General features: G+C 40.3%; 1 long non-coding RNA gene across 1 annotated transcript; it reads right to left on the bottom strand.

Annotated features, from left to right (window-relative positions):
- Nucleotides 1-6,932: 6,932 nt before the first annotated feature.
- Nucleotides 6,933-7,814, bottom strand: LOC130212131 (uncharacterized). The gene is made up of 2 exons (XR_008835241.1): nucleotides 7,563-7,814; nucleotides 6,933-7,186 (listed from the first exon to the last, which is right to left on the bottom strand). It is a non-coding gene; the product is annotated as an uncharacterized LOC130212131 (long non-coding RNA).
- Nucleotides 7,815-25,526: the final 17,712 nt, after the last annotated feature.

Here is a 25,526-nt window from a genome sequence, read left to right as displayed (position 1 = left end):
TGCTGTCGTCTCTTCTATGTGCTCCATTTGTTTTGTGTGTTGTTTCCAATTGTTTTTAACGGGTCTACAGATTCTTCTCTTTGGTGTTTGCTGCATTTTATATGCAGTCTTTGTTTCTCTTGTTTCAAGGTTGACCGGAGCTGCTTTCATTTCCAATTGCTGAAGACTGAATTAAGAGGGAACCTAAAATGTTTCCTTAAGACACAGTAACACATGTATCCATTTGCTATTTAAGGTGCTTAATCTTCATTTAAAAGCTAATGCACGGCCTTAGCTATGCAATTCTGCCACCTTTTATCTGGATGTCCAATCAGTATTGAAGGGAAATGTAGTCCATTGAAGCAGATCAATTCCTCGGTCCTTGTACAGAAAGCTGAGGTCCCAGCTGCTAAATCTGTGGTTCTTCCTGCATCCAAGCGCCGTCATTTGACCTGACAGTGACGTCGGCGGCGGCGAGGAAAAACTACCAGCGGTTGTCTGAAGCTTCGCTCACAGTGCATCCTTCTTGCTTCAATTGACTACATTCACAAACCACACTGATTAGACGTCCACATAACAGTGACACATTGTCCCTGGACCACTCTTTGCATATGAATCTGCGTTGAATTTGATTAACTTTGCACAACACATTCTGTTTTACAGAAAGCTTAATCAAGCTGCATGCTGAAGGTTTTTAATGGTTGTTAAAAAAGTAATTTTCTTTGTTATGAAGTTGGGTGTAATTGTGGGAAATGAAACTGTTTAATATCTCTTCTTACCACAATCCCTTGATCTATAGGCATCCACAGTAATTTCGCGATGGACACAGCATTACATTCTGTTTGCTTGGAGGCTTTGTTCGCTCATGTATGAGATTATATTTCCTGATTCCAGCACAAAGAAAAAAAACATTAAGATATGTTTTATTAATGAGTGTGTAAAAGTTAAATCCACACAAAGGTCCAGTGTCTACAGAAAAAGACAGGAAATGTGTGTTTGCAATATATTTATTTTACATTTGCAAACGCACACTAACTGACGTGTCAGTGTGTGAACACTGCAGCGTTTCATTTTATGCAGATTAATTATTAAAGGCAGATCCAGTTTGTAGTTTGCTGGGTCAGTTCTTTTTCAGGACAGTATAATCCAATTCAGAGTTACACCACAATAACAGGAGCAGCTTTAGAACCCAAACATGCATCATCCATCATTATTCCCCAGGCATACAGAAATGCTGCTTCTGTTGATTTTACCGATATACATTTAGCTGAAACGGCAAATAATCACTTCAAAGAACACAACAATTACAGAGATGTATGGTAAACAGAATCGGGTCTCGGCAGTAGTGAGTTCATTGCATGTGCATGATGTCACCATAGGGAAACACATGGGGATCTAACAAGATGTGTTCATGGAAGAGTCAATCAATTAACCGTAATGATTATAAATATAAATACAAATCTAGCTAAATGTCAACTTCAGAAACTCATATCTTGCACAGACAAATGTTACTCAAACATTCACAAAGTACATGATGATTGAATGGTTTAAATTTGGAAACAAATCCGAAACTACGAGAATAAACAGAACCCAACAAGTGAAGAATTACTAATGGCATGCCAGTCCCTCCACTGTGGTCCAGCGTGACTTATCCCAGCAGTCACTGAAGGATTACCATACCATGTTGTACAGAGACGGTACCCGTGGGATGAATCCTATTGTCATTGGCGATCCCCTGACTTTGGTGTCTCAACAACTATTGGACAAACTGTAACAACGTTGGTGACTATTTACTCAAATTCTTCCTGTTTTATCATCAACAACCTAATGTAACAACATCCCAAAACAACCGTGACTAGCATAACTAAAGAAACAACGCCCCTAAGCTGGCTTTGTTGTGTATAACATTATGTAAAACACGTGTAAAGTCAACACTTACTTTTGGTTTTACATAACACATGAGCAGCGGTATCCTGGGCGAATGTCCTGTGTTTGTTTTCTTGTAGTTTTTAAAGAATGAATACAAATGAAATGTTCCTATGTCAGTTAAAATTACAAATACAAGAAATATATCCTGATCCAATGTGAGGTCCTGCGACCTTGATGTCGTATGTGTACAGATTGTAAAGCCCTCTGAGTCAATTTTTTTATTTGTGATTTTAGGCTAAATTAAATAAACTGAATTGAATTTAAATAGAAAAAAACGCTTTCACTTCAATCAAATATTAATTGGCCTCTTCTGGATTCTTACAGGACCCTAAAACCATGACACATCAACATGAACAGGACAGTTGTCTTACACCATTTGTTATTGAATAATAAAACAAGTCCATTTAGTTTATTAATATTTCATACTATGATGTAAAATAACTTTGCTCAAAAAATAAAAGTAAATTTTTTATAGCTCCACTTTAAATTAAGGACATAAATAACACTGAGGTGTAGCCTTATTGCCAACAAACCTTAACATATGAGTTGATTTCAGGTAACCTTATAACCAAAATGTAAGGCTCCTGAGTGTGTCCGCCAATGTAAATATTAGTATTTTTACTTTTTACAGATTCTCAAAGGAATCAATATTCCCTTGATCGAGAGCCTGCAAATTAATCATTATAATTGAATTCATAAATTTGACTCCAAAAAGTATATTAAAGATAAAATAAATGTCTCTGAGACAACACGTTTCCTCGTGAGAGGACCACGGAGCTTCATGTGAAACAGCTGAAGCTGAAGGCTCCCCTCTCCTCACAGAGTGAAAACAGTGGTGCTTTCAGGGACCTTGTTTTTCTACTCTCTACTGAGCTACACGTGAGTCGCAAAGGAGGTCAGACAAACGTAACCTGTTAACACCCTAACCGTAACGTAAATATGTACACGTACTTTTGTAATTTTTTTATTGTAACTTTTGGCATATTTTAACATTTTACTTGAAAGTACTGAATATTAGTCTGAAAATAAGTTCCACAATATGGGGTCATACTCAATCAAAGAAAACTCAAATTGTTAGAGTAGCAGTGGGGACTACCAACGGGATCCTGTTGGATGATTTAAGTGCTTGGATTGGACAATAATTATATATATATTTTTCATTAAGATAGGGATGACGACCATGGAGACATTTAAAACTAAAAGAACAGTCTTAAAATCAATCCACATGCTACAGATGTGCATGTACACAATGCAGCTACATTAGATACAAATATACAATCTCATTGTCTCTTCATTTATTAATGACGATTCATGAAAAATTACATTAACTTGTAATAAAACTTGTATTTAACATTAAAGTAGATTTAGTTATATTGACTTGATTGTAGGTTGTTATAAATATTTAAAGCAATTTTAAGATTGATAACCTTAAAATACACTCACAGCAATGAGCCATACATGAATGCTGCAAAGGCACATTGTACCACATGACCAGCTGCATACTCACCGCAAACTTCCAGTGCACATTTCTTATATTGACAAATCCAATGACTCCATCATAGTCATCAAATGTGACCTGACAACATGCGTACAAATGGAAAAATAATTCACACAAAGTTGATATTTCAATACAAATTCAGCGTGGACCATTTAGTTACAATTTTGTTCGTGCGGTGGGGCACGAACATTTTTGAGAACCACTGCCCGAGAGAGAGCCGTCCACTCTCTCTCCCTCCTCCTCCTGCTCGCCCAGATCCTGGCCTCGTTCCTGGCGCTCAGGACCAAGACCCGGAAGCTCACCTTGCTCTTCCATCTGCGCCAGTTTGGCGAGGTGGAGAGCCTCCAGCACGCGGGAATGAGCCTCGACTCAGTGTGCTGCCCGTGTCACTCACCCGTGATGTGTACCATGAGAGTAAAAAGCTGTTTTCAATTAACCACACACACACACACACATGTTTGGGTATTCTCATCTTTGTAGGTGTTTGGGATGTGCTTAGTAGCCTACTTTTAATGCAACACTGATTGCAGAAAATAGTCCAAATAAAGTTATCACTTATCTGACAATACCGATGTACTTTTTCTCTACTATGTCAAGAATGTGTGGATAAAACATTACTTTGTCAAACTTGACTGGTTTAGCTGCTGCTAGTAAGCTAACCTTACACTGGTTCTAGAAAATGAGGCCAGCTGGGTTCATGATCTCTGGGCCTCAGGTGCTGCTGGGAGACTACTTCGCTGGCAGGGAGGTGGCGGGAGCTCCGGAGACCAGCTAACTTTGGAGAGAGACAAGCTCGCCGGTAAACTAGCCAGCCATCTTCTCCGTAGCTCCCGTCTGCTCTCTTCTCCGCAAAGTAAGTTAGTCTGCAAGTGGCGTGGAGCTAATCTGGTCCCGTTGGTTAATTGAGTTTCTCAAGTAACACTCGGGGAGTGAGTTACTGTACATGTGAGAACCATTCAAAACAACAATTAAACAACTTGTTCAGAGGAGTATTCTTCCTCCACCTGGAATCTGCACACAAGGAAGAAACATAGGCTAATTGTGTGTGTGTGCATGAAGAGTAGCTTCAGTCAAAGTCACCGCTGAGCAGTGGTGTAGTCCAGGGTATACGCCGGTATACGGCGTATACCCACTTATTTTTCAGTCAGCATTGCGTATACCCACTTCTCAATCACCGCTGGTGCCTGGTGCGCATTATTTATAAAACAGGGCATTTAAGCTTTGCTGTATGGTAGGGCTCTTCAATAGGCGGACCGCGGGCCGAATCCGGTCCCCGAGCTGCTTTGGACCCCCCCCGTCAACAACTCTCCTTTGCGCGAGTATACCCACTTCTCCAGGGACCACTACACCACTGCCGCTGAGTGAACCGCACCTACAACTTGAATGTGTTTGTTATTCCTCGCTGTTCATTTCACAACACAAAGACTGCACAGAATCGGTCACAGAATACCAAGTGAGCTGGGGAAGTGATTTGTTTGCTGGTTTGGGAAAGTCTCGCTTCAAGGCTCTTTCATGAAGGATGAATTAACATACATTGTAGGCTGCCCATTGAGACTCCCAGAGACAAAATACCCAGTCCATTCAGCTGTTTTAAAAAAAAACTTCCTTTACCTTGTTCTTTATCTCAGCCCCTTTTACCACCATTGCTACAGTTTGTGCAAGCCGCTGTCTTGTAACAGTGGCAGTGAAGAGGTTGATGATGCTTTGCGGGACGGGCTTCGGAAATGCAATAACTCCACGTGCTTAAAATAACCAAACTAGGCATATTGGAAGCAATCATCTCACCTATAAGATTACACCTGACTGCCTGAATCATGGATCCCCTACCTTTATTATACTTACAAAATGTATCTCGCTCTCTGTTTCTTTTTCTCTTTATTATTTTACATATTCCTGATGCACCAGCTGCAGCAGACTACTGTGCAGAGCTCTGCCCTATATATTGCCGTCGCCCCTCTGGAGACCAACTTCCAGGAGATCTGGAAGTCTGTCAAAATGCTGAAAAGGTCCGGGAGCGCTTTGACCTACTTGTTCCTCTTGCAAGGCAAACTGTGGAGATGTACAGAAACACAAAATGGTTCACAACTATAGAGCATCCCGTCATTACCGCTGGCACTCCCATCCAAAATCTGTGAAATGTGTTCACTAAAATCAAGGCCACGCATTAGTGTACAACAAGCTTCCCATTCTGCCTCGTTCATTTTTAAGAGTGAGATAAACATCAATGTTAATTTAGATTTAAACTAACACCAAGATCAGATAAGGCTTTGCTGCTATTCTTTATTTTCACCTTTCACATTGGAGAAAAACAACACTCATCAAAATGTATAAAATACGACATATACAAAATAAATGGGGCACTTATTGATGTTTGAGCTGGGACAAGATGCATTCGAGGCACTCCGCTATACAGCTCCATAACGAGGAAAAACACAATAATGACTGCATGTCATTATTTTTTCTCTTCCACTAAAGCTTGCAACACTTCGTGGAAAATAAGAAAAAAGCTGAACATTCAGCCTAAATCGGCATGATTGGGGACAAAATTGTAAAGGTCAAATTAAAAAACTTTGAAAGGCCACATGGCTGCTGCACCCTCAGGACTCATTGAGATGGAGCTCTGAGTGATGATGCATTACGGACTGCCTCGAGAAACATAATCACACATTTATTCACATAAAAACTCTGCCTGTGGAAATAAAGCAATTGTAGTTTTCTACAGTACTTATACAGGACTGTCTCAGAAAATTAGAATATTGTGATAAAGTTCTTTATTTTCTGTAATGCAATTAAAAAAACAAAAATGTCATGCATTCTGGATTCATTACAAATCAACTGAAATATTGCAAGCCTTTTATTCTTTTAATATTGCTGATTATGGCTTACAGCTTAAGAAAACTCTAAAATCCTATCTCATAAAATTTGAATATTTCCTCAGACCAAGTAAAAAAAAAGATTTATAACAGCAAAACAAAATCAAACATTTGAAAATGTGTTTCCAGGTGTTTCGAGTTAATTAGACGATTCAAGTGATTTGTTTAATACCCTACTAGTATACTTTTTCATGATATTCTAATATTTAGAAATAGGATATTTGAGTTTTCTTAAGCTGTAAGCCATAATCAGCAATATTAAAAGAATAAAAGGCTTGCAATATTTCAGTTGATTTGTAATGAATCCAGAATGCATGACATTTTTGTTTTTTTAATTGCATTACAGAAAATAAAGAACTTTATCACAATATTCTAATTTTCTGAGACAGTCCTGTATATCATTATATAGAACAACCACTAAGGCTCATAAAGTTGGGGGAGGCAGTTCTCTGTAAAAAACAGCAGAATTGAAAAATACAGCCCTCATCCTGCCTGTCTCTCCTCTCTCCCCTATACCTGTCTTAAGCCCCTCCCACCAGACGAGCACAAGCACAGTGGCGGCTGGTGACATTTTTGGGGGGGGGGGGGGCGCAGTTGGGCGACGTGGTTTAAATATCACTCAACAATGAGAAGAAGAGAGGTTTTGAGTAGAATATTGTAAAAAACAAAGCTTTATTTCAAGAACACAGCGTGCTCAACACTGTCCAACAACAACTATCAACACACTGTAACTTTGGGCATGAGAGGTTCAGAGCAGCTTTAAGGAACATTGGGTTGGGTTTCAGAGGTTTGCAAAATAAAAGAGTTTCACCCTCACATGAAAGAGGTTCAGAGCAGATGTAACTGATGTGGAACGGGCATGGAAGAAGTCGGCTCAGATGGTGGATTTTCCCAGCACTTATTTATTCTGCAGAAGACAACAGAACACACACATTTGCCTTCCGATTTGTCTCTGCACTTCCACTTCCCTCAGCAATAAAAAAACATTGTCCATGGAAGACAGGACCACATTAAATCTAAATAATAACAATTCTCATCAAAAACCATGACATGTAACATACAAGGGGAAAACAGAGACCCCTAATGGACAAAATAAATAACTACATGAGCTAGAAAGTGGCTCAATGAAACCGCCACCAAACGTATATTTTGACAGTCTAAATGACACGACAGCTGGACGCCGGGATCGTATTAACATTCCATTACTGTATGTAACATAAACGGTTAAGTTTTATTGAAGAATATAGCCAAAATAGTGAAAAATCGTTTTTCACTCAACTCACCCTCGGCAATATAAAACCATTGTGACGGAAAGACGGACTCAGGAGCAGGAAGTGCAACAGATGGAAAGCAATTTCCGCAGGAAACAGATTTTTAAAAATAACACTAAATAAAAATAGCTCATTAAAATAAAATTCACAAACACTCAATAATATCGTTGAACAACAAACAAAAATAAAATACAATACATTGAAAACAAGAAATGACAGAGTGCATTTCTAACTGTTTGACAGAGTAGACCCACTATATGTAAAGAAAAGTAGCCCTCCTCTCTTTAAAGTGGTCAGACTTCTCAATAACTCCGGCAAGATTCGTGCTTTACACTTGTCTGAAGCTCTGTAGATCCCTCACCCCGTTGTAGTCCAGAGAGTTTCCGTCCCAGGACTTTGGAAAACAGACAGGGGAAACAAAAAACAAATTACTCATGGAGCATTCAGCTAACCAGCTCCGGTTAGCATATAGGCTTGAGGAGAATCTCCGGGTGTACGTCCTCCAGCGGTCAGCGCTTTGCTGCAGAATTTTTCAATCCGGATGTTCGGGTCCCAACTCTTTCAGCCTCTTCTTGTCAATATCTGACCGTCGATTGAAAGGTGTTTGGTGTAGAGATACCAGAGTTTTCAGTCGCCGACGCCATACTAACATAAAGCTTCTGCTAGCTATGTTGCTCGCGTACCTCCGTGGAGCTCTGGGCAGCAGGGTTGCCAGGTCTGTGTGACACAACCAGCCCAAAAACCAGCCCAATATCAGAACTCAAAATATGCCCGTGCCAAACCATATACACTGCTATTAAAGTTCAACAGCATTGCTATCATTGCCAAATGTATTGTAATATCTACAAAGTAACAACATATGTTTAGTTTTCCAGCATTTAAAGCAGTTTTCCCTCAAGTTATTTCACCTAGGTCCTAAAATGGCCTTGTGTAATTAGATTCAGTATATTATCATAAATAAAATGTGTGTACGTGCTGATCTGGAGTCAGTTTGGTAGGATTTGGGTATGAATAAATTATTTCATTTAAAATATGGATTTTTATTTAAAGATATTCATGTAATTTGCATGCAAAATAGGTCTACCCGAACCAAGGACAACAAATTCAACCCGCGCAACACTTCAAAAGTGGCCCGATTCCGCAGGAAAACCGCGGACCTGGCAACACTGCTCTACGGGTCTCTGATCTGCCGAATAATCCAATCGCGTGCGCACATTTGTGCGCCCCAAGATTCCCGGTTTCATCCGCCAATGTGAAGCCGGTCATTGCCAAAACGACTGAAATGTTGTATCGATGCCGTACACACACGTTAGACCGCCTCGGAAAAGGGGAGGGGCTTCTCTCCGTGATAATGGCGATATATTATATTTTTTCACATTAACTTAAGTGGTTGTTGACAGGGGCTTACGGTCTCCCACACACATTTAGCGCGTCAACACGGTATATTTACTATTTAAATGATTTGGCATATAATGTTTTTTGACAGGATTTTTTTTTCTTTTTTTTTCATCTCCAAATTTTAAGAGGGGCGACGCCCTAGCGCCCCCTATGGACGAACCGCCACTGAGCACACACATATGCATAAGATAATATCAAATTAATCCTTTATTAGTCCTGCAGCGGGGACATTTACAGGATTACATCAGCATAGGGTATAGTGCAAACAAGTAACATTGTAAAAAAAGAAATAAGAAACAAGATCAAAACTATTATTATACATGCATGTCTAAGATAAGATCAAATAAGATAATCCTTTAATTGTCCCACAGAAATTCAGCAAAAGGTATATTGCAAACAAGAGACATAGTAAAAAAGAAGAAAAAGAAGAGAAACAAGATCAAAACAAGTATAAATAACCAGATAAGCAAGAAAATAGCAAGAAAAACAGAAAAGACTCCACAATAACTGAAATATTAGATATATTATATATTATCTATATATTTACAGACAGAAAAACTATTATTGCACATGTATTTATATTTTTATTTTTTATTTTGTGGTCTATATCATGTAAGCACATGAGTACTACATTCATTTCATACTTCATACAGTAACAATTAGTGATTCATATCATAAATCATACTTCATACAGTAACATGTATTAGTAGTCATTCATATACAGCATACTTCATACAGTAACATGTATTCGTAAGCTATTAATTTCATACGTTTTTCAGAGTAACATGTATTAGCACTTGGCTCGAGCTAGCTATATGAATTAGCCGCAATCTTATGGTGAGCAGAAGGTATTAGCAAAACATGTTCTCCATCTCGAAAGACCTTCGACGATATTAACACATTTATTGTCTCTTTTATTTAGTAGGCCTACGTCTTCCTTTATTTTCGGTTGCTTTGCAGTGAAGGCAGTGGTTGTGAATGTTGGAAGAGAAACTTTTCCTACAGGTAGACTTTCACCATCTGAAGGGAGCTGCATTGGCGCTTGTCGAACCGCCAATAGGAACGCCCCCTTTCTGTCTGAAATTAGCTGTGATTGGTCAAAGCAGGGGCGTCTCTAGGATTTTGATAAATCTGGGGTTTAGCCAGTGCAGCTGCTCGCCATGTTGGTGCCCTAAGCATAACTTCTTCATGATGCCCCCCTGAGATAGAAAAGTGACCCACGGCGATCGTTGTCGACGGGGGGAGGGGGGAGGGGGTGCTAGTGAGAGTGTGCTCACCTGTGTGCGCGGATGTGTCGGCGCGCATCACGGCAGAGCGATGCGACCCGAGAAGTGTTAACGGGGGTGCCACTGCTGAGCGATTAAATATATCTCTTGTTCTGCCTGTTTTGTGATATACATGCCTAAAAGGCGCCTAATATTTCTAGACTGAAATAATATCGGCATTATAATTATTATAACTATGAGGATTTTTTTAGTTGCCTATTTTGTGGTGCCCCCTCAGGACTTGGTGCCCTACGCGCAGATGAGTGAAGCAGCGAAATGTTTAGACATAGAAACAGACACCAGCTTGCTGTTACGTGCGCCTGCTGCCAGCCTGACTCCGCTGTTTTGGGTGAAAGACGTCACGTGCGACCTGGAGGTGTTAACCACTTGTGTGCCAAATCTTTTTATTATTATTTTTTTAAATTAACATTCGGGGCTGGGTTTAGCCCAGAAGAGTGAAGCAGCGAAATGTTTAGACATAGAAACAGACACCAGCTTGCTGTTACGTGCGCCTGCTGCCAGCCTGACTCCGCTGTTTTGGGTGAATGACGTCACGTGCGACCTGGAGGTGTTAACCACTTGTGTGCCAAATCTTTTTTTTAATTTATTTTATTTTATTAACATTCGGGGCTAATTAAAAAACATCCGGGGCTAGATTTTCTAAAGCCTGAAGACAGAGCCAAGAGGGGGTGCAGAAGTCTAGTTTTCTCTCAGACCTTCTGAATAACAATACACTGAAAGGTTATTATAGAATATCTCCCATGTTAATACAAATCTCCCTCCAGCTGCTTTAAAGAGAAGGTATGAATAGGCTTCCAGCCAGTGGTGGATAACTCAGCTCTGTCACGGGGCTGGAGAGGAAAGATATGATTGATGGCTTCAGAGGGCATTATTTCACTTCATCACTTTCTTGGCTGAGGCGCACGTCTTACTTGACACAACACTGTTTTCATGACATTAATCACAGTGCATTACAGGGTCTATACTAATGCACGCGCCGCCGGGGCTTCACAACTCTCTGAGGATTTTTGAGATTGTTGTTTTTCAATTACAGAGGTGTCACATGATGCGGAGCCACACACCATTATTTAGTAAAGGTTAGGCTCAAGTTTGGTGGATTACCCCCGGAATTTAGCATTTTCATCGAAATGTCACACCTTTCAAAAGAGGAAAAGTAGCACTTAATGGCTCCTCTGGGCTGGGGTGGGGGTCTGGGGGGGGGGGGGGATCTTTCAATGTCAACATTATTTAATTGCCTCACGCGTTTTGAAGGTGCTCATTTTATTCAGCGGCTTTGAGAATCTCTATCTCTTTTCACTACACCCCACACACACACACACACACACACACACACACACACACACACACAAGCAGACATCTGATTAAAGGACGCCGCCTCTCCTTCTCATCCTCTTGTGCTCACAGGCTGCTCAGAGAGAATGGGGAACTCTCTCAGTCCCATAAGAACACACTCACTCACATGTCACATATGTCTTTCACACATACAGGAATCAGACAATTACTCGCATTAATAACACAAAAGATTTTTAAAAACAGGGAAGCATCATTTGGTGCAAATGGAGTGGGACGAGAGGGGGGAGGGGAGGGGCTGGGTTCTAAACGGGGGCATCAAAAAAGGTAAATTGGAATAAAGGAGAGGAAGAGCGACTGGGAGGAGGGCAGAACAGAGGGAGGGTTGAGTGCCAAATAAGCCGCCTTCTCTTCTCCCATCATCTCAGGCTGTGCGGCACCGGAGCGAATTCCCGACATGTGCACCTGCGCGCGCCATCCAGGGACGCTTCACCGCAGCGAAGGAGCGTGTTTATTTCATAAAACCGCATGAGCTCGGAGGCAGAGGAGACGGCGGCGGAGGGAAAGGAGAAGGCGACACGCAGGGAAGTGGATGAAGAGTCTACAGTTAAGGTCTGGACCTCCCCCGCTTCTTCTGATCTGTCATCCCTTTTGAAATGTGCGTGGCACGGAGACAGGGCACGCTGTATCCGGAGGCTTTTCTCCTGCTTTGCCGGGTCCATATTGAGCAAGTGCACGTTGGACATGGAGATGAGTTCTTCAACCCCACCTGCCATCTGTCTCGGTGAATTACAGAGAACTTTCACGTGGGTAAAAAGTCATTTGAAGAAGACTGTGTGGATGAATTTGTTTATGATCTGAGCTTATTTCTTATTACTTTTGCAGTTTTCACAGCAGAAAATATCATCTAACTGCGGTGAAATAACAGAAACATCATTTGTGTTTTGTACAGCCAACTTTAGTTTTCTGAGAGCTTGTGTTATTGCTGGCTCGGCCTAGCATCACTGAGATGTACCTTTATTTAATTAGACTTTGGATGATCTTCAAGAGGTCCTTTTGAAACGTTGCTGCCTAAACATACAACATCTTCATCTATTATGTGTCACGTATCGCCAAATAAATTGTTTCTTTGATACAGAAGCTCACATTGATTTAAAATTGAACATTCATTTCCCACTCGCAGGATATTTGTCTTGTTCTCACTATTTTAAAACTTTGTTCATTAATCATCAGCAACAGCAATGCCTACGCAAAAGCTGAGACAATTTAATGTGATCTTCCAGCATTGGGATATTCTAGTGATGGTGCTTAACACAGCACACACTGTACGTCAGAGTGTTATTGATTAACACTTACAAATGTGTTGCAAATAAAATTGCGAACAGGGATAGTACTGACAGTGCAGCTTTACAAAACGAGGCCGGAGAGATGCACTTTGCAGACATTGACTTTTGCATTCTTGATTCAGACATTAACAGCAGCATTAAATGTGCTGTTTGAAGGTAACGGCTTTTTTGCCTTGCAAAGCTGACTGCCGTGTAAAGCCTTATCGTTCTAAGTGATCAGCACAGAAGATGAACTCTTTACTCCTCTAGACAAGAGTTCTTTTTTACATCTCAAAATGTGTTAATTGCAAGTGTTTTTCACAGTTCACGAAACTACAAGCACTTCAAAAAGTGAGAGAATTCCCACAAATCTTTTTTTCTGTAAAACAAACTCTCCCCTGTTCCCGGTGTAAAACGTAAACCTGTACTGTATGCGGCTTCATATTCCACAACTGCACCAGCCTTGGATCATTGCCATTTGATCTTTATGGACATTTGGTAGGAAGTCTACGGATTTAACGCCTTTGAGTCAAATTGTTTGAGGTTGTTTTTGCCCACTTGCATGCTGGTTTAGATCAGAGGCAAATTCTGGCTTCAAGTGGAGGGAATGCTGCATGAGCAGATCAATATCAGACCGGCTCCTGGCAAAACCATCATCCTATGGAGCAGGATGCTGACTGCTCTGTAGTTCCCACTGTAGTCTAACAGCAACAGTATCATTAATGCTCATCATGGGAGTTTGTGATTAATGACGGATAGTTAAATTTACCAATTATTTTAAGTATCCAGTTCACAGGCACGCACGATCACCTCGCTACAGATGCACTGTAATGAAGTGTTTTCACTTTCCTTTCCTTAAAACATGTAAATCAGGGATCATTAATGCACTTTGTATATCAGCATCAAATTTCTGATTAGTCTGATTATACTAGAATGTGTGCAGCATCATCCATCTGCATGGAAACAAATGTGTCCAAAAACGCTGTGATTCAAGCCACACCAAATGCCATGGGCAAGGAGATACAGCATGTCCCGCTGCAGATTCTTGATGAGCTAATGAGCTTCACACTTCATTGTACCTCTGCACAAATGTGAGTGGCTGTTGTGTCGACAGCAAACAGCACAAGTGAGGAGCTATGTTTTTTTAACACACTTTGAGGTAGGAGCTTGCAGAACAGTAGGTAGGTGCAGACACATACCTGGTCTACTAGGCTAGGTTGAGTTCCACTGTGGTATAACATAATATTGAAACATTACGCCGACCAAATGTGGCATGTGGCATTTCCACCTGCAAAACAGGCTATTTGTGATTCGTCTCTTGTTCTCATATCCAGCGGTGGACATCTTGGGCATCAACTGGTTGAACAGGGGATGAACAAACACCTGGTGCACTCCAGACATCTAGAATTATATAAAGCCTTGCACAACTCAATTTGCGAAAAAGCAACAGATCGATCACTGAATACCTCCATCAGTTGTTCTATCAGTGGTGGAGGGAAAGAAAGAGAAAGAGCAGCAGTGTGTGTTTCTTCAACTAAATGTGCCCTTGTCATAATGATGAGATTAGTTCAAACTTATTGCACTTCTTTTAAAGTCCCCCCCCTGAAAAACTAGTAAGCAAGTTAATGTGTGTGTTTTGCACAAGTGTGTTTGTAATCAGGGTTGGGGGATTGCAGAATAATATGATTGTATATAATGGGAGCTGCTGTGTGTATTGCAATTGAGTTGAGGAACTCACATGATTACTGATTGTGCTTGCTGATTCTATATGGGGCTGTCTTTTTTTGTACTCGTACAATACTTTCAATCAGTGAAATGTGATTGAATGCAGATGTACTCAAATATACCAAGGAGATTGTACGCCGACCCAGGGGAAAATCTTGGGCCTTGTTATTTTCTTGTAAACGGGTTTTATAAATTAACCACGTTGAGAAATGATTGATTAGGTTTAGGCAACAAAACCATGCATCGACGTAGCGCAACGACGTAGCGCAACGACGTAGCGTAACGACGTAGCGCAACGACGTAGCGCAACGCCGACGACGTACGTAACGCAAGAAAAGTTACATTTAAAAAAAATTTAAATTCTGTGTTTGTGTCTACAATGTCAACATTTTTCCTGGGCAGCAGGGTGTGGAGACACATACATGCATGTTGCCTATTGTTTCACTTCAAAGTCTGCATTTAAATCTGAGCCTTATGTTGCTCACACCATTATGTTTTGTAGCTTAATGCAAGGTCTCTCAAAAATAAACCACATGCCTTGAGCAATATGAAGACACTTTTTTAAATTGCCCACAAACCTATTTGTGATTATTACCACATTTCTTTCAAATGTAGAGACGGGGACATTCTGATGTCACTTTAAGTCAAAATGAGATGCTGCTCCATTAACTGTGACAACTTGCACAGAATTGTTGTTTCTCGCTTTGATCATGAGAATAATTGGATTAACCTAATTACATGCCGAGCAGAATAGTACACTTGTCCACAGCAACGTGTAAACACTCGGATTTGTTATGGAGCTGATTGTCATTTGCCTGTAGCTGCATATTTGAATTATATTGCAAGAATACAGCAATTACGACATGGAAATATAGGCGTCTTAGAATAATAATTACTTTGATTATGGTCATATTTAGTAAACTGATATTGTGATAAGGCTTTCATTTTGATGAATGCTGATTTCTTCAAGGGAAACAAGCACATAATTATTCACTCCATCAACAAATGCTGTTTGCAAAATAGCAAAGAAAAGGAATATTTACAGAGGGAACAGCCTGGTCAAATTATTCTCAAACTCTAAAGTACATGCAGTAATTAAATTATTGTGTGCCCATAACTAAGATATAGTGAATGATTGGCTACATATCAGCAGTAATAAAAAGTTGGAAATAGGTGATCTAATATGTGTTAGACAAAAAGTTCTAAACTTTTTAATTAAATTAGTCTCCAGTGCAGCAGCGTTTAAGAGGATGATACAATGTGATCCTCACCTGAGAGCACAATATGGGAATTGGTGAAAGGACCAACAACTGTGATATCACCTTGACAATGAAAGTGGATTTTATTTTTGAAAGATGGGACTCGTGACGCGTGACGAGAGCCAGGGCAGTTCAGTGCGACACGCTCCTCATCTGCTTATCATAAATGTCAATGAACTGAATTTGATTTGGTCGTGTGATTTTACTGGCCAGCACAACAGCTTCTTCCAAACGGACCACAATCTAAAAGCACATTTAAATAAAATGACTGCAATAAATCGCAAGAGGATATTATATTTTATTAAGACTGTATTTCAAGGCCGCCGCATTATGCGAGGACTGCCGAATATGTAAAGGTATTGCACTGTTGCCAGTATTCTGCCGTTGTGTCTCTATCCTCAAGTTGAAGTTGTAATATGCAAAACTGCCCTGCTTGTGTTGGAATATATCATCACATTACTGGGTGAATGAATTGTACTATCTGTATTCAATCCTTTGAATGCCAGCTAAATGAATACAATGATTTTGTGGCACATATTCGTAGACAAACTTTTGAGTACTTGAGCTGATGTAAGTGAAATAAAACCGTGAATGTATTTGGCTTTATTGTTCCAAATGTTTGCCAAATGTTTTTGTGTTTGTTCTGTTTTTGTTTACTTTTACCACTGAAGCTACAACAATCAAAGGACCATTGTGTAGGATTAAGTGCTGAACTGCAATTTATCATGTAGGTATACATGTAAAGCTATTGTAACAGTAGTGCACATAGAGAAGAGTCATTAAGTCGGCAAACCTGCCCTGTAATGTCTGTTAATAGTGCAATATTTCCCTAAATATTACTAACTTTAGCTACTGGTCATACCAGACCCAGTAAGGCGGGAGCAGTAAAACCCCTTCATGTATTGGTTTTACCAGTGGTGTGTTTTATTGTTTATGAATTTAAAGGTTCATATCACCAGATTTGGAGCATTTTAATTTCCTCTCAACATGCCAGAGCCGGCGGCTGTTAGCTAACGGTGCTAAACGTGCTAACAGTGCTAACGGTACAAACTACGGACTGGTGCCGACAGAGCTAAAAGTGTTTATCCGGGGGCATACGCTCTCTGCTCAGCTAGACATTACTCTGCTATATCTTTATGGAGACAATACTTGTTTTTAGCTATATTCGTGCTGTGGATGTCTTTTATTGCACATTTATTCAATTCAATTGAGATTATTTTATTTTATATAGCCCTATATCACAAATTACAAATTAGCCTCAATGAGCTTTACAATCTGTACACATAGACATCCCTGTCCCAGGACCTCACATCCGGGGACAGGGATGTACACTTTTAATTTGTAAAATACTAATAATGTGTTGTTTGTAGTCTTGCTTTAGGTTATTGTTTTTTCCACTGTTCCCAAAAAAGAATAATGTGACCAACTTTCACAATTTTGTTCAGTGATGTTCTTCAGGTGCATTATATAACATTTGGTATGAGAGTTGTTGCGGTTGTTGTTGCTGTTTTCTTTCTTCAAGCCCATGTTTACACAAGACGATTCCCATCGCTAACTGTACTGTAAGTGGGAAGATTCCCGCGTCTGAGCTGTGAAATGCGTTGCTGGCACAGTGCTATGCGGTCCTCATTCACACTTTCACTGAAATGTCAGACTTTGCCCCGATCATACTTGCAAACACTCACACTAAAAAGCTGTAATTTCACACACACACATATCAAATGTGTGACATCACTTTCATCAGTGTTACATTGGCAGCCCTGTCCTCAATGCTTCCTTGTTGTCCCCTCACCATGATGTCATCTTTCCTTATAGAAAACAGTGTTACAATGTGTTACAACAACACAGGGAGGTTGTCAAGTATGGACTCCTCCCCCTCTTTGAGAATTTCATATTTGACAAGTTAATTTAATATTTACATAGACATGAAAAAATGACGACTTGCCGACAGTGAGAGGAATATTCTGTTCCGCTGGAAGCCAGATGAGAATATCAAACATCACTCACTGTGCTCACAGGAAGCAGTATTTACCCAACACTTAGGATCCATCTACAACGTTGGTCCACACTGAGGTATCTCAACAACAAAGAGAGATTGCCATAACGTTGTGTGCAGACATTCATGGTCCTCAGAGGATGAACTCTGCTGAATCTGGGGATCGTCTGACTTGTTGACCACTGACCAAGGTGGTTTACCATGACATGTTTAATACATGTTCATGTTCCCCTCAGAATTAATTGTATTCACTTTTATGGTCATCTCACTTCTTGTGTAATGCCACCACATGGTCGTAATTTAAATGTATCCAATAATGTTTTATGACCAAAATACCTGCAAAACGGAAGTAATTCTTATCAGCCGTTGCTGTGTTTTATGCAGCAAAAATCCGTAGGGCACCAAGGGTGTGTTTGTTTGCATTTAAATCAAACTTCTCAATTGTGTTGATTCTTCATTGAAAAAGTCACATAGTCTCTCTTTAATCTTTACGGTTTTAAACTGAAGAATGTTTTTGGGGTATGCGTATAGTTGATGGACATTTTGAATGTGCCCCCTCTTTTGAAGGGTCTTCTTATGGGTGTGTTGTGGTTGCGTGGTTCTGTTGGGAAAAAAATGTAAGCTTTCTGAATGCAACTTAGAAAGCTAAAACTAATGAGGCACAAACAATCTGAGTTGCCCTTACAACCTCAAGAATAATAGAAGCCAGGTTCTTAAAAGCAGCACTCATTGTGCCATGTCGTGTCATATTCTGCAGGATGTGAGAAATGACACCACAGAGATAGAGCTGTCGCAGTAAACACCACTTATTATCGCCCAGATGATTTTCAAAGGATCCACCACACTGGAAAATACAGGTGTTATGCTTCACAGTGTTTCCATCACATACACATCAATATTGCCAGCTTAAGCAGCTATTAATTGAGTTTCAATTTCAATGATTTACATTTTAATAGCACACCTACACCTCTTTCTGGATGTGACACCGTTGGAAGTGCACCGCCATCTCATTAATCGCCCATCTGTCAACATTGCATGGCATTCCTCTGAGCCTCAGCACATAAACAGATGCAGAGAGAATATTGATTGAATAAAGTGATTAAATAAGAGAAAAGAGTGAGAGCGCAAAGCAAAACCATCAGTGGCTCCTTTTGAGTCCAAACTTCTGCTTCATCTCACTTAAAATGTCCTCTTATCAAGCAAATGTGTTGCCGTATTTCTTTCTCCGGAGTGTCATGTGAGGACAAGGTGGCAAAACGACAAAGTTCTTCAGAAATGGGACTTAAGGCATTACATTTCTACTGGATATATAGACACCAGTCAGGGAAGAGGTGTTGAACTGAGACTAGCTATATTTTTACAATTAATCTGTTTACGTGCATTTGTTACTGTAATATCGCTGCAGACCACAATGCAGCTCATACGCTTGGTCATGAAAGGCTGCTTTTGAGCGTGCCATCTTATTTGGCTCCTTAATAACATATGCATGAATAAACAGCTTATTTCCTGAGGAAGATTCAGTTGAGTCAAGCGATAAAAAATACCCACAGAGGTGATCAGATGCATACATATTAAAATAGCCTTTTTCATATGGAAGATTATGATGACTGATTCGAATCACTGGCATAATGAAAACACATCATGGTGTTTGCGCTCAACGTAATTGAGGGTCATACGTCGGAGGAAGTGGGAATGGAGAAGTAAATAGAGAAGGCAGAGGTTGAAATTGAAGTACAAATACTGGTTCCATGTATGTCAGTCTGTGGCCTCACGCCTTCAGAAAGATGCAGCATGTCAGTCCATTTGACATACGAGGTCGGATATTTATAGAATATGTGATAATCCATCGTGTTGATGATACTGGTGTTTTTTCATAAGACTGCAGACATAGAAACAGAAAGCAACAGAACCTATCAAGGTTCTATCAGCTACCTTTTAAAAGGTTCTCGATACGATATTCAGAGCATTAATATGGCATCAAACATAGTTTCTGTGTGAAGAAACACTGGAGCGATATCTACCCTAGCAGAGAATCAAGTCACGATCAAGCTTTCTCTGCTTTGTTTATATAGTGAGCCGACCACGTGTGTCTTTAGGTGAGCGTTCCCTACTAGCTCGCTAATCGCCGCCGATCTGCACTGCACTCATATGGCACTTACAGCTGGAACACCATCCTGATTATCGTTGTGGAGCGTAGTCACCCGCCTTCCGGTTCCAACTCAGATAAACGCTGTTAGCTCTATCAGCACTGTTAGCGCCGTATGCACTGGTAATGCTGTGAGCACCGTTTTCTCGTAGCGACCGACTCAGCCTTCGAGATAAGCAACTTTAACTATTTTATTGTTCATGCCAAATTTTTGCGGTTGTGTTACTTCCGTGAGTTTACTCGCTGGACTATTTGTGGTTATTCATAGCTGGAAGATGGAATAAGTTATCATTTCCGACAGAGACAATGGACTAAGTTTCAAATTTCAAGTTTGTACACTACCGTTCAAAAGTTTGGGGTCATCCAGACAATTTCGTGTCTTCCATGAAAACTCACTTTTATTTATCAAATTAATTGAAAATTAAATAGAAAATATAGTCAAGACATTGACAAGGTTAGAAATTATGATTAATATTTGAAGTATTAATTTTGTTCTTCAAACTTCAAGCTCAAAGGAAGGCCAGTTGTATAGCTTATATCACCAGCATAACTGTTTTCAGCTGTGCTAACATAATTGCACAAGGGTTTTCTAATCAGATATTAGTCTTCTAAGGCGATTAGCAAACACAATGTACCATTAGAACACTGGAGTGATAGTTGATGGAAATGAGCCTCTATACACCTCAGGAGATATTTCATTAGAAACCAGACGTTTCGACCTAGAATAGTCATTTACCACATTAACAATGTAGAGAGTGTATTTTTGATTAATGTTATCTTTATTGAAAAAACAGTGCTTTTCTTTGAAAAATAAAGACATTTCAAAGTGACCCCAAACTTTTGAACGGTAGTGTATGTGTTCGAGAGGGAGCCGCAAGGCTGATTTCCATCGTCTGTCCCCCTGCCAGAATGTACAGGCTGAGTGTCCTGGAGGAAAAGGTCATGCCAAAATGCACGAGTAATAAACTACAATCAATTACATTGTAATGCTGATAATACACAACAGTTCGGTAATACAAAGTAAACAATGGATAAAAAAGAATCGCATACAATTGTAACACCCTGTTCTGTTTCTCCTGTGTTCCGTGTCTCCTATGTCTCCTCTGTGTCTTCTCTGTCTTAATTGTTTAATTTCCTGCACCTGCCCTCAGCCACTCTTGTCTCGTTACTGTCTGATGTCGTACACCTGTTTCCCCCCCTATATATTGTGTCAGTCTTTCCCTTGTCTGGGTCGGATTGTCGTCTCTAGTTCTGTGTCCTTTTCCCGTCGTCCTGTCCGTGTTCCTGGTTCTGCCTGCTTCGACCCTGCCTGCCTGCCTGCCCTGACTGACGATCCTCTGCCTGCCCCTTTTGGACCTTGTTTTTTTGTAAACTGTTTTGCCTCATTAAAGAGTGTTTTTTATTTTTATTTATATTGCGTCCAGCCTGTCCCTCTGCGCCTGAGCCTCACCCCATTACAAGAACCTGACAACAATTAAAGAAACAAGAGAAAACATCACCAATAAATATCCACTATTTCTGCTTTGTACATGTTGTGGAAGTTCCACAAACGTCAGAAAATCAGACTTAACTTGCACGGATCAGGAGAATTTTCCACTTGCGCCACTCAGCAGAAATTTGCATTACTCTCATCCATTCACGTCTTTCCTTGACTTTGTATGAAAACATTGCTTTGTGTTTGATGTGAGCGCAGCGTTATTATTAGGCATATCGCTTTTTCCCTTGTTTCTGGTCTTTGTGCTAAGGTCTTTTTAAATTAACTGAAATAATTTCACGAGTGCTAATATTGGATTTTATTTCGATATAACTTCCAGCATTGATGGTTTTGCAGCTGTTCTTTTCACCAAGCTGAAGATATCATCGCTGTCCAAACTCCAATATATTTCTGAATCGGATTTACTAGTTGGACTCTGACATGAATGGATTCCTCGGCAGCTCGTATATGAACAACATGATGTCAACGTGTAATTTTTCTGCAATGATAAGTCATGTCCTGACATTTATTTGCTTCCCTCATAACTCCTTCATGCTGGTGAACAAATTAACATTTCTCTGACTTTGCACCATAGGTGTGATTCATAGTCAATTATCTAGACCACCCGACTATAAGAAGCATCATTTACAGCAACTGCACTTTGTCACATGTCATATAACCATCCTCTTTAATTACTGATATGAGCTGTACTGTCTTTCACACAGCTGCCCCTCTCCATCTGAGTTATTTAGAGTACAGACATATTTATTTATTTGTTAACTCTACGCCATTATTCACGTTTTAAGCATAGGAACCCATTCAGAATGCACTCTTTTCATATGCCTTGTCAGGAAATGAAAGCAAAATGAATAGACAGGCCCATACTGTCTGTCTAGTGAACCATGTGACAATAGCTGTTTATGCCTTGGATAAACAACAACCACGTTATGCATGGCTCCCTCAATTTCTCCAATCCCGCTTCATCCCCAAGTGAGAGTTCCATTTGTGCGTCTGTGACATTTTTCATATGATTTATTCTATTGTCCCAAGTCCTCCGGCCATGGCTGCCCCTCCGCCCCGTCCCCTTGCCATCAGCTTTGATAATCCCGGCCTTTGTTTTTCGCAATGAGAAGCAGCATTCTTCCAGAGGGATGACCTCCTCTGTTTCTACAGGGGCTGGCACTAAGGACGCGACCCTACTCGGGGATTGGATAGCACCCCACTGGATGCTGCGAACCAAATCCGTGCGTTGTCACCCCAACGCTGATGCTCATATGTGCACCAAACACGCTCTCCTTCCGCTGGAAGACAACTTGATGGATCCCTCTGTTCACCACAGCTGACACATCAGCACCTTGAGCATTAGCACAGCATTACAGGATTAGATTATGTGACTACAAGTGGATCACCGCTCATTTCTGTAAGTATACATTTCTTACACTTATATTTCCTATTTGTATGATTGGAATTACGTTGCATTGTAGTTCATTCAATTGACAAGTCAGTTATATTGTTACTGTTAAACAGCAGTGAAATTCAACACCTTGTTTCAACATCTTGTTTCACAAAAGTTGAGCATCACCGGGAGGAGAGAAGCTGAGACGAAAGGTACTCAAGTGAAAAAATATTTCAGAGAGACTCAGCCCTAAAATCCCACCGCACCTGAACATTAGAATTTCAAACCACCCGCGCACCGAGGCACTGGGCTCAACTTTTACACAAGCAAAAGGAATACATCAGATTACCTGCAGCCGTCAATCAAATACAGACACATGCGCCCGTCACCGTTAGGATTGAAGAGATTAATAACAGTTGGCTGGATTCAAATGGCAGGAATCAGGACTAAATGAAAGGAAGTCACATTCCCATGCCATTTGGATCTCTTTTTCTCTTACTGTTTGTGACTCGGTCTGGCACCTGCCTGGAGGAGCAGCTCTGCTGTAACGAGGGTTCAGCCTGGATACAGTTTGCGGTGTCAAAGCCAGGGCTGATAAGTTGGCGGTTGAACACAGCGCGTGGTCCTTAGTGTTGTTGCTCAGCATCTTTGAAGCCATCTTACTAGATCCCGCTGTCTCAAGTTCCACGCAGCGCTCTCCAGGCTGTAAATCAAGGAGGTCTCAGCCTTCAATTCATATCTGCCTCATAGGCCTCGGCCATTTGACTGTCATTACCACCGACAACATTAATATAGAATTACCCCGCTGGGAGAGGAACTATAAGACGCGTCTCTGAGATGTTTGATATGTAGAAAGACCTATTTATAGCTTTTGCGCGGCTGTGCCATACATTTGAAACACACAGCGAGAAGCTTTCGATATTTTTAAGTGAGGCCGGCACCATCTGGCACTCATCCTCCTCAACTCCTGGTTCTTTGATCCAGTCGAGGTCTATTATTAGCGAGCATTGGGCTGGAAGCATTAGGTCTGTGATGTAGGCTGCAGTCGAGCAGGTTCATATGTGTAGCAACGCTAGTTATTAATGGCTGTTTGGGCATTTCTCATTAAGCCATTAAAAAGGCCACGAGGGCAGAATGACACCCTTTGTAATAAAGAGAGAAGCGTTAGAGAGCACAATCAAAGGATTGTGCTCAAACGGACACGAGTCGACTGCAATGTAAATGTGTACAGGTCTGTTTTGTGTCATATAAAGGGGTAGTGAGTCAGATGTGGCCACATGCTCCAAATAAATAGGGGCCAGCATTTTATCTCTACTGGATCTCTACAATCTAATTATACAGTCATCATAAAATAGGAGCTAATAACAAAGCAAATGACGTACTAACAGCAGGGAAAGAATACGCAACATTCGACCAGACTGCTTAAATTCTGAGAGCCCGGCAAAAATAACACGGCCGGTACGGTTTGATAGTGACAGAAATGAGATAAGGACTCGAGAGAAGGAGATCGGGAGCAGCTCCTGTAGTTTCAGCTTCAGTTCAGTTGTTCTAGTCGTTATTCCACCTTCTAGACTCTGAGGTTGTCGGTTGGTGTTTTGACAGGCACCACTTGACTTGGCTTCATGGCTCAGTGCTTGCACAAAGTAAAATTGCCATGTTCACCGCAGAGTTTCCACAGCGTCGCAACTGCTTTATTTTGCATTTGCATTAAAAGGAATTCAATGATGATCAAATATAAGATGCAGAGAATCTGGAAAATGCTTTACAGGTGGTTTTTGGTGTTCTGACTCATCTACTTTCTGGAGGTCATTGCTGTGCCACCAGATATATTGACAGCTGCTGCTGGTTTTCTTTGTTTGTTTATCTGTTGGCTGAGGAAAATCTCAAAAACTACTCAGCACATTGGTACTGCTTCTTAACAGGTGACATATTTTGGAAAGAAAACACTGATTAGTTTATGATGCTGAAATAACTTTACATTGTGTAGACATGTTTGGTGTTCCCTGCACTCAAAGAAATGACTCATTGGATGAACTCAATTAAATTGTTGGCAGGTTTTCCATCCAATAATTATATGCAACTCCAACTCAAATTTAGCACATCAGTGCAATAAAATGTAATTAAGTTAGTCCAACTCATTTGTATCAAATACATCTAAAATAAAATAACGATATTCATTAAATTTAATTAATTTGTGTTTGTCCAACTCAAAATATAACCTAACTAATTAAAAAAATATGCAAACTCCACACAGAAGGAATGCCCCAACTGGGAATTGAACCCACGGCCCTCTACACCACCATACAGAGTCTTCACCTCATGCAAACAACTGATTTTCAGCTGGCGCATGCACAAAGGGTAGTCCCCAATGAAACACATTTATTTTTAGTTGATATGCATACCATCTCACCTAAATAAATCTAATAAATGAAAGTATTCATACATTTTGTGTTACACCCATTAAATATAAATATCTATTTTGTAATTGATTTATTTAAATGTATCAAACAATATTTAAATGTGTCACCTCGAAGAAGGGCTTGAATCGTTTTTGTGAGTATAACCTAAATAAATCTAATAAATGAAAGTATTCCTACATTTTGTGTTACACCCATTAAATATAAATATCTATTTTTGTAATTGATTTATTAAAATGTATCAAACAATATTTAAATGTGTCA

This window comes from Pseudoliparis swirei, chromosome 3 (genome assembly GCF_029220125.1).
Source record: "Pseudoliparis swirei isolate HS2019 ecotype Mariana Trench chromosome 3, NWPU_hadal_v1, whole genome shotgun sequence".
NCBI lineage: Eukaryota > Metazoa > Chordata > Actinopteri > Perciformes > Liparidae > Pseudoliparis > Pseudoliparis swirei.
The sequence above is the reverse complement of the archived record's forward strand: the minus strand, read 5'-3'. Positions and strand labels throughout refer to the sequence as shown.